Below are 10,375 nucleotides of genomic sequence, written 5' to 3' on the forward strand. Positions count from 1 at the left end.
ATTGCTTGTAGTCGTCGCTGGGTGGTCTACGGACCTGGATGTAATTTTTTACTTTTGGTGTTTTTTGTACTACACTGACAGTTGATGAATAGATTGGAAGTTTTTCTCGAGAAAAAGGCTACTGGAAGTGGTTCAACATGCGAGGGGTGAAGGTAATATGTGAACTCTCATTTCTTAGGCTTATTAACATGTATCTTCAATGAAGTGCTAAGGGTACCTCCAATGCCAACCCTCAAATAGCCCGCCAACGTTTGGACCAAGCTGTCTGAACACACTTTGACATCAAACACGGACCCGTATATATCCATGGGCACGTTCGCGCGTTCATTTTCGCGCTAACCAAAAGCAAACTTAGCAAGCTTTGCGAGAGTCCAGTCATCCATCTGGCCAATCAAAATTCACCACATATTCTTTCTCCGCCCGAATGTCGGAAGGCCGCAGCTAATTTTTGTTGTTGTTTGGCGGAAGGCTTCTAGGCGAAAGCACTAAACACATAGTTATTTCACTCTTTTAGGTGCTTATATTACACGAATGTGTTGGCGGAAGACCCTAGTTAGCATGGCAGAAGGCTATTTGAGGTTGGCGAAAGGCTATTTGGCTCTCTTTTCCCTTTTAAGTGTATATTAGTACATACACGCTTGTTTGGAGGATGGCTCTAGTGATCGTGCTAGCTATTTGGCGGACGGCTATTGTTATTTGACACAGATAATTAGGGTATAGATTGGATGACCGGCTCCCATATCGTGTCCGTTTATGTGTCCATACACGGTCCGCAGGCGAATAATGTGTTTATTTTAGGTGATAGCGTTGGAGATGCCCTATATCCACGGACAACGACCAGGGCCTAGGCCCACCTTGTTCTGGATGGTCTTCATTTGCCGTGTCGTTCTGCCAACATTAAGGGCCTCTTTGATTCATAGGATTGTAAAAACATGGGAATAGGAAAAGAATAGGATTGAAATGTCATGCTCATCTCAATCCTATAGGAGTTTAGGCCTCCTTTGGTTTGGAGGATTTTTGTAGGAATTTCATAGGATGTGATTTTTCTAGGAAAAATTCCTTTAGAGTCCTTTGGTTTGTAGGAATGGAATCCTATTCCTATGAAGGAATTCTTCCTATCCTTCACAATTCATAAGAAAATAAACATTAGCCTAGTCTCAATGGAAAAAATCCTATGAAATGAATCAAATGACATCTTCTTTCCTATTCCTACTCATAGGATTTGAGATGCATGTCATCCCATTTCCTATGACTTTTCTATTCCTATGATTTCCCTACCCTATGAACCAAAGGAGGCCTTAGGTTGTTTGATTGCATCATAGAAAAAACGAAGGATTCTTTCAAAGAGGTTTGACTGGATGCTAGAAATCCTATAGGAAGTAGTACAAAAAATTCCTTAGAAAAAAATTCTATAGGATTCAATCCTATAAATCAAACAACCAATATAGAAAAAATTCCTAAGGATTCTAATCCTCCAAAATTCCTATGCAAATCCTTTGAATCAAAGGAACCCTAAACATGTAGGGACGGTACCAGCATCACCGCCATCTTGGATATTTCAGACAAAAAAATCTGAATTGCTGAGAGTTTTTGGAAATCGGTTATTTCGGTCCCTATCGAAAAAGGTAACAAGAAAAAAAAAAACCTTGGTACTTATACATATCAATGTGTAGTCACTTGTCAATATTTTCTTTACCTGTCTACGCCCGCCTGTAGCCATGAGCCCATGCTAGCTCTACAAAGATAGGCTTTTGACTTTTTGTTCATGCACTGTAGCTCTGAAAGTAACCGCTGCTGCTGCCGGAAACAACGCCGGCAGAAGGAAGTACAGCAGGTTGTCTGGTGGTGCTTCACAAATCTTACATTAAGTACTACTCCATGTTGATCCACAAAGTTTATAGGTCTTCTAACGTATTTTCCATGTTGATGTCAGTTACCATTTTTTTAATGTCATTCTCTAATTTCTTAGGTTTTATCTATCTTTATATTGTTCCTGCTCGTCGGCGATATTTATTCTTTCTTCCTCTCCACCGATATCTGAGGTGGTTGCTGCGATGGTAGCATCGGGGAAGGAGGAAGCCGAGAACCGTTTGTTGGGGTGATGTACAGTGACATTGTGAAGAATCGAGTCAGAGTGCATAGATCTTGAATTCAAGGACAAAGTTAAAAAAATTAATCAAGGATGAGGACAACTTTCCACCCAGCAGTCGAAAAAATACGTCTATTTTTAGGTCGATCAGAAAGACTCTATTTCCAGGTTGATGATCCTTACTGTTTATTTTTCTATCCAACGAATATTGTGTATATGAGAAATTGCTTCTGGAGGCTGAGCTCCATGAAGGCCTCCAAATGCAAAAACTAAAATTCATATTTTCATATTTCAAAAAATTCTAAAACAAGTACAGATATACATGAAGGCATAATGCATAGCTGTAAATTTTCAAGATGAAATACGTTGAAATGAGAGCTGTGAAAAAAAAATCTGAAATATTTTAACAGATGATACTATTCATCCTCTCAGACCATGAATTTGTCTTTTTTATACAGGTCACATTTTAACGTATTTCATCCTGAAATTTTACACACATACACCTCACATCCTTTGTTTACTTGTACAATTTTTTCAATCTTTTCTAAAACCAAAATTTTCAAATTCTGAATTCTTCACAAATTCGGCCTTCATGGAGGCCGAGATCCAAAACGCCCTATATTTATATCCCCTAAAAAAACAAATACTGCGTATTTCACCTTTAAACACTTGTACTTCTTTTTTACTTTTTTTTGCCAGGTAAATGCAAACACTTGTATACAAAGGTGGGCCCATGATGGGTCTGCGCACGCACACGGCAGCAGATCCAAGCCTTGTCTGCTGTCTCCACTCCACCCGACGGCATTGCTTGTCCACAACTTCCAAGGCGCGCCGGTCATGTCATCCCCCTCTTTTGCCCCTCGCCGCCGCCTGCAGCAGCTCCTGCTCCCTCCACGCCTCCATCAATACCGCCCTTCCACCGCCCGCCACCCAGCGGCAGCTGCTGCTATATCCCACCCTCCAGGCACCATCCTCCGCCTCCCCGCTCACCAAACCCTCTCTCCCGACCCTGTACGCTGCCATGTCGGAGGCCGCCGCCATTCTTCCGTCCATGCGCGACCCCGGCGACGGCGCCGCGCCGCCTGGCTCGGTTTCCGCCCGGCCGGACCTTGATTTGAACAGGCCAGCTGGCGACGACGAGGGCGGCGGCGGGGCTGCTGATCGCTCGAGACGGGGCGGTGAAAGCGCCGCCGACGGAACTTCACAGTCTGCACAAGGCGATGCCGCCATGACGCGGCTGCCTGAAAGGGTACGGACGGTTTCCCCTTTGTTTATTTTTTCTCTTCCGTCAGCGACAGTTGCAAGCTTCTATAATCTATTGCTGTTCATCGACGCTGCTACTGCTGAAAAAATGGCGGGATCACCGTTGTTAGATGTGCTGTTCGATCGGTGCTCCTCTCGCTAATAGTACTAATTAAGTTTCCTCCCGGTATCTGATTGTTTACCTGGGTTTCTTAGCTTTTGGGCAATCAGATTGGCAATGTGGCTCCACGGGGAAGAGCCGGAAGGCGTGGTGGTGGCGCCGCTACCCAAGGAAGAGGAAGAGGAGGGCCAGCTTCCAATCCTAGAGGCAAGAGGTTGAGGCCTAGTGATGATGTGCATACCGATCAGGAGCAGCCTCGCGAGGACACCCCTGAAGGCGTCGCTGGACAGGCAGCCGGTGCAGGTGACCACGGTCTGAACAAGCCAACAAGGAACCTGCAAATTTGGGAATAGATCGCGGAGCTGCCGATAGATTTGCGAGTGAAGCCATGATAACGCCACAGGCTGAGAGGGTATGCTTGGCTTCATTTTCTGGTCTGCACACTCCCTTTCTTCACACTGATTGATCAAGTATTTGATTCTATATGTAGGCTCTTAATTGTTCTGCGATTGACCGAAGTGAAAGCCGAGCAGCCTCGCAGCCTAGTGGAAACGACCCCCCAGAAATTATCGCCATAGACAAAGCCACGGCAATCCCACCAGTGCCAGAGAGGGTATGCCTTCCTAATTTCCTGTGGATCTATCTAGATTGTTTTTCGACAAAGGGTGAATTTTATTGGCTCAAAATGAAGCATCAAGAAGATACATAACACAATGAGCATACACCCGGCCTCTGCATAGCTAGGATGCACACAGCCAACACCAAGTCACACGCACGCAAAAAACACGCCCACAACTAGCAAAATCATATAAGACCAAAGCTATGCGTAGGCGAGAAAAAAAAATCCCAAAGCGATCTGATGTGGATCTAGCTAGATGTGTTCAGATTTCCTCAGTTGTCACCAAAACGGTTCTATGCTGCTACTCTTAGACATGTAACTGATCTAGCAATAACAGTTTATATACATGAGTTTTACTTCCATAACAGTTCGTATATGATCAAACTATTCGATGCAGGTTGAAGTAGGCAACTCCCCAATATATATAACTGGTAAGAAGTTGAGTGGTAAGGTCTATGTTGGCAGACGATTAGGTATGCCCAGTGGAGGATACAAGGGTCGAAATGCAATCGAGGTTTCATCTCTTTCTTATCTACTTGCCTTAGATGGACACCAAATCTGTTCGTGATTCATCAATATCTTATCTGTATTCCATTTTAATTTACATTGCTTTGTGCATCAGTCAATGCAGAGGCTAAGTGAAATCCTCCTTCATCTAAAGAACTCTTTCCTGCATCAATACCGTGTAGGTTGCACTGAAATTTGTGCATCGGAGAAGCAGGGAAGGTAGCTGTGACCCCCCATATGAGTGGCAAGTCTATCAGTAAGAACTATACACATTCATCCATTTTTTTCGTTTATATAATTCTTGGTGGAGCATGGCATTTTTATCCTTATGTTAGCAGGGCTCTCAATGGTTGTTATGGCATACCATCGGTACACTACAAGGGTTGCCAAGGAGACTACTACATTCTTGTGAGTTTAACTTTCCGGAAAAAAAATATGCATTCAGAAAGGCCTCTTAGCTCATTATGATCTTTTCACTGAATCATCATTCCGTAATTTCAGGTAATGGACCTGCTTGGTCCTAGCCTCTGGAATGCTTGGCATTCACCAGGACAGGAGTAAGTTTATCTTATCAATCTTCACTCCCTCTGCTTTGTTCTCCTTACTTCTTACTGAAAGTATCTACACCCCTAACAGGATGTCAGTTCTAAAGGTTGCTTGTATTGCCATCGACGCCATATCAATTCTTGAGAAGATTCACTCCAAAGGGTTCTTTGAAGCCATTTGATGTTTTTGAGATGCATTTCCCGTATTTTTTTTCATTCCGCGTTGTTAACACTTGCTGTTCCTCTTATTATTGCCAGCTTTATACATGGTGATGTAAAACCTGAAAACTTTTTGCTTGGTCAGCCTGGATCTGCTCAAGAAAAGAAGCTTTTTCTCATTAATTTTGGTTTAGGTATGCAATTACACACCGTAGTTTCATCTGTACATGAAGATATTCAGTCTGATGTTCTCAATGCACTATGCACTTTGCTCAGAGGAATTGGCTTACTTTATACTCCCTCCGTAAAGAAATATAAGAGCATTTAGAACACTAAAGTAGTGATATAAACGCTCTGATATTTCTTTACAGAGGGAAATGTTGATGCATTTCATGCCTCACTACCGTTTTTCACATGGTTCTTTTGATACTAAATTTTTTCAGCATCTAACTGGAAATGGAAAAGAGGATCATCCAGTATGCATGTTCAGTATGATCAGAGGCTAGACATATTTAGGTTTGTTCTTACTACTTTTTCTGTACAAACTTATGGTACAAATTTAACTTCTTTACTTTTGACATTTCCCAGGGGAACAATTAGATATGCTAGCGTCCATGCCCATTTAGGTCGTACGGGCAGTAGGAGGGATGATTTGGAGTCACTAGCATACAGCCTTATATTTTTATTACGAGGAAGCTTGCCATGGCAAGGCTGTCAGGTAGTCTTCAATGTTCTCGACGAGTCGACGGTGCTTTACTAATATTTTCTACTCGCTCTCTTCAACCTTCTTTAGTGTTTTTTTTTGCGGGAACCTACTTTTGTGTTGATGGCTTATTACTGCAGGGAGATAACAAGAGCTTTCTTGTTTGTAAGAAGAAAATGGAGACTTCTCCAGAGGTCCTGTGTAGCTTCTGTCCAGCCCCATTCAAACATTTTCTTGAGTTGGTTACTACTATGAAATTTGATGAAGAGCCAAAGTACGAAAAACTTGTTTCTCTCTTTGATGATCTGATTATCGGGCCTGTTTCAAGACCCATCAGGATCGCTGGAGGTCTAGAGGTTTGTACTGCTTTATCCACAACATGAATCCATGCTCTGTATTTTATTTCGGTTGTATTATATTTGGCCATGCCTCTGCTGTGCAAATTATAGGTTGGACATAAACGTGGAAGAATTGTTGTAAATCTTGAAGAAGATGAACAGCCTATGGAAAAAGTTCGGTTGGGGAGCCCAGCAACTCAATGGATTTCGATTTATAGTGCTAGGCGGAACATGACGCAGCGGTAATTCTTTTCAAACATGAAAATAGTGAAACAGTATTCACTTTTTTTGTTTGCATGCTCAGGCGTTTTCTCAATACCAGACATCAAGCATTAGATAGCTCGAAATAGTTGGATTGTATGAGCATATGACTCTATACCTCTAATTTTTATTTAAAATATATGGAGTACAGTTAATGTCTTGTGGTGAATGTGGTGAAACAAAAAAACTACATTGAGGTGATTCATGCTGCAAACTTGTGATATCTCTTGGTGTGAACTCCACTTTTAGATGCTATCCACATTCATGACCTTAATTGTACTTGGTATCCCTATAAAAGTATCTGTCCAAAACTATACTATTATGCTTTTCTGTAACTAAGCCATTCATGCTAGTTTTTTGTGATGAAAGGGTTTGGTTTTCACTTATTATGTTTTAAACTTAAGTAGTTCCTATTTGTCTGGCTACGCTCGCTTGTTCTTCAGTTCGAGACATTTGAGGCCTGCCTAGTGCCTATTTCAATAGTGATTGATCAATGTCTTATCTCCTTCCTAAATCAAATATGGTATTAAGTAATGTAACTGTGAAGATATTTCTTCTGCCTTTGATAGATGCCACTATAATATAGCTGATTCAAGGCTGCATCAGCACATACAAAAAGGTTATGAAGATGGCGTGTTCATTAGTTGTATAGCTTCTTTAAAAAATGTGTGGACTGTCATCATGGATACTGGGACCGGCTTTTCTTCTCAAGTTTTCAATCTTTCACGAAATTTCCTACAGAAGGTGTGGTACCTTGTATGTCCTCTCTAGTTGGAATTTTGATAATCCAGAATCTTGACACTATCTTGTTTCTAACTTCGTATGTAGGATTGGATTAGGGAGCAGTCGGAGAAGAACTTTTACATAACAGCAATAGCTGGAGCAACCAATGGAAGCTCATTGGTTGTGATGTCCAAAGGTTTGTGAATTACCTGCTCTCTGTCGACAACTATTCATTTGTTCAAACTGCTCCCTTTTATGAAGATTAAATGTTTGAAGAGGATACTGCTATGTGTATGAGACAAAGTAGTATGCTTTCATACGATGCATCACATAAATGTTTGATCACACAACTTTTGTGGTGTTAGAGCAATAGAGATTACCACATTAGATTGCAGTGGATCGAAGAGTAAATGTTCTTCTGGATGGTATTTCTTTTTTACTGGTTTTTTCAACGGAGCCTTGGCTTGTCGTATTCGTCTGAATTTCATATTTACGGATCTGAACTTTTGGGTTCTAGTGGTTGGTATATGAAACTCAACAGTTGCCAGTTTCCTACTGTATCTTCAATGGTTTTCTCAACGGAGCCTTGGCTTGTTGTATTCGTCTGAATTTCATATTGACGGATCTGAACTTTTGGATTCTAGTGGTTGGTACATGGAACTTAACAGTTGCCAGTTTTCTATATTCGATATTTACATGTGACATGACTTTATCCTAATTGTGTCTACTGTCTACATCCTTGATGTCTCGCTGGTCCCTTTCTTTCCATGTATAGTTCGAATCTGATCTTTGATACCATTACAGGGACTCCGTACACACAGCAGTCATACAAAGTCAGTGAATCTTTTCCTTATAAGTGGATTAATAAAAAGTGGAAAGAAGGTTTTCATGTAACATGTATGGGTACTGCTGGGAACCGTTGGGGTGTTGTCACGTCAAGGAACACCGATTATTCCTACCAGGTCAAAACATGTGCTTGCACTCCTTTGCGATAAATCATTTGTGAATAATCCTTTTCACTATTTTAATGGTTCCTTGTATGTTATAATTTTACCGGTGATGAGCATTCATTAAAATGGCTTTAAATTCTGTATTTCTGGACAACTAGCTGTCTGAACTTTGCATGTGAAATATCTACTTGCAAACATATGCTGCTGCAAGAATGGCTTCAGTTAAGAGTTAACCTTAGAGAACTGGTGCTCTGTGCAGCTTCCTTTTTTTTTGAACCAAAGATCAGTAATTGTTTAGGGTGGTGCGGAGTCTGAATTTTCGTACATATTAGGTCAATGACCCGATGTGATCATGTCATGTGAAACTGAATCTGTGTTGCATATCCTGCAGGCTGTTGAGTTAGACTTTGTGTATCCAAGTGAAGGAATCCATCAGCGATATGGTGCCGGTTACAGAATAACATCATGCGCAGCCACGCCTGACCAAACCGCTTTTATCATGAGCATAGCCAAGGAGTCCAAGACGAAACCAGTGGATGAAACTTTTCTGACTTCTGATTTCCCCAGCAAGGCTACGAAGGTACACCTGCATGTTTTGCTGACTGGATGAATTTCAAAATCTGGCGCCAGTGCCACATTCATTGCTATGCATGCCCACTTGGTTTACTTGCGTGAACCTAACCTCGGAACACCAAAATATTTCAGGAGCAATGGGCGAAGGGCCTATACATCACCTCGATCTGCCACGGGCGAACTGCGTGTTGAACCTCCACGGCTGCGAATTCACTCGAGTTCGAACTTCTGCAGTAAGTTCTAACGTTGGCCTTGGTGGGATTCCTTTTGGTATTTTGAGTTGCAAATGGTTGGCCTTGGTGCCTCTTGCAGTAGTGAGTGACCTGCTCTTATTGCAAAGAAACATTGGTTATCTTTTCCTTATAATCAGGCGTTAACCTTGCCCGTGAGCTAATGTCTGGTTTGCCAAAATGTGTATCGTTTCGATCTCTGAGCAAATGTGTGTGTTATAGTTGCCAGGAGGCAAAGACATCGCCACCTCCAGCAGTATTTAAAGCCTTTTTTTTTGCGGTTAGCAGTATTTAAAGGCAGATGGGAACAATGAGAACGAGACCAAACCATACCGTATACGAATACAACTCTTCGTACGTACCTGGCCCGGAGCCATCTAGAAAAGCAACCTGGGACACGATTGTGAATGGTCAGATTCAGGGGTACAATATTGCGGATGGAAGCACATGCAGTCTCGGACTTGATGAGTCGGTATGCCCGCCTAGTGTTGTGGATTGTCTTCGCTTCTGCATCCAGGTAGTCGGCAGATGGCTTGCTTGAGCCTCACGTCTACTGCTGTGATTCTGGTTCGGGAGTTGCATGCTTTGTGAGTATATCAGTAGTTACTATGCACTGTGTATCAGACCACGTTAAACATATGCATCTCAAACAAGGGAGTATATTTGTTAGGCCTAGTTTGGCAACACCGTTTTTCAAAACCATAGTGTTTCAAAACCTCAGTATTTCAATAGATGGGCAACAAATACTCCAGTTTCTGAAAAACATAGATTTTCTCAGTTTCGATAATACCGCCAAGGTGTTTGGCAAGTGGCAGTTTTTCTCAGTTTTCTTTGGTTTGCACATATTGTTACGTTGTTGCATGCATACGCAGCTACACTCATCGGTCAGCTTGTGTTAATCGCCACCGTATGCATGCAGCTTTGTACGGGCATGTTCTCTCCTAGTAGATGCTAGGAAGGATATGTATAGAGTTATCTCTTGTAATCAATCAAAGACAGTCAGCCGGCACTAAGTCGTAATTTGTACGTGTATGTGCGCCACTCTAGCCAGATAGATCGATCGGCTAGCTATCGATTTTAGGTGTCACATGCGTCGATGGCCAAAAGAACATGGACACAGAGAGACAACCCAGTCAACGTTTCTCAGTTTTTTAAAAAGAGGTCCGGACCTTTTTTTTTATACTACAAAAATACCACAGTTTTAGAGATACCACGGTTTGTTAAACTATAGTGTTTTTTTCATCCAAACGACTCAAAGTATTGAATACCAAGGTTTTTTCAGAAAACACAGTACTCCTTAAAAACTACAAAAATA

The 10,375-nt window shown here is 41.8% G+C and overlaps 1 pseudogene; it reads left to right on the forward strand.

Moving 5' to 3' along the window:
- Positions 1–2,967: 2,967 nt before the first annotated feature.
- LOC119303499 lies at positions 2,968–9,224 on the forward strand (annotated as a pseudogene).
- The last annotated feature ends 1,151 nt before the right edge of the window (positions 9,225–10,375 follow it).

This window comes from Triticum dicoccoides, chromosome 5A (genome assembly GCF_002162155.2).
Source record: "Triticum dicoccoides isolate Atlit2015 ecotype Zavitan chromosome 5A, WEW_v2.0, whole genome shotgun sequence".
NCBI classification, from domain to species: Eukaryota; Viridiplantae; Streptophyta; class Magnoliopsida; order Poales; family Poaceae; genus Triticum; species Triticum dicoccoides.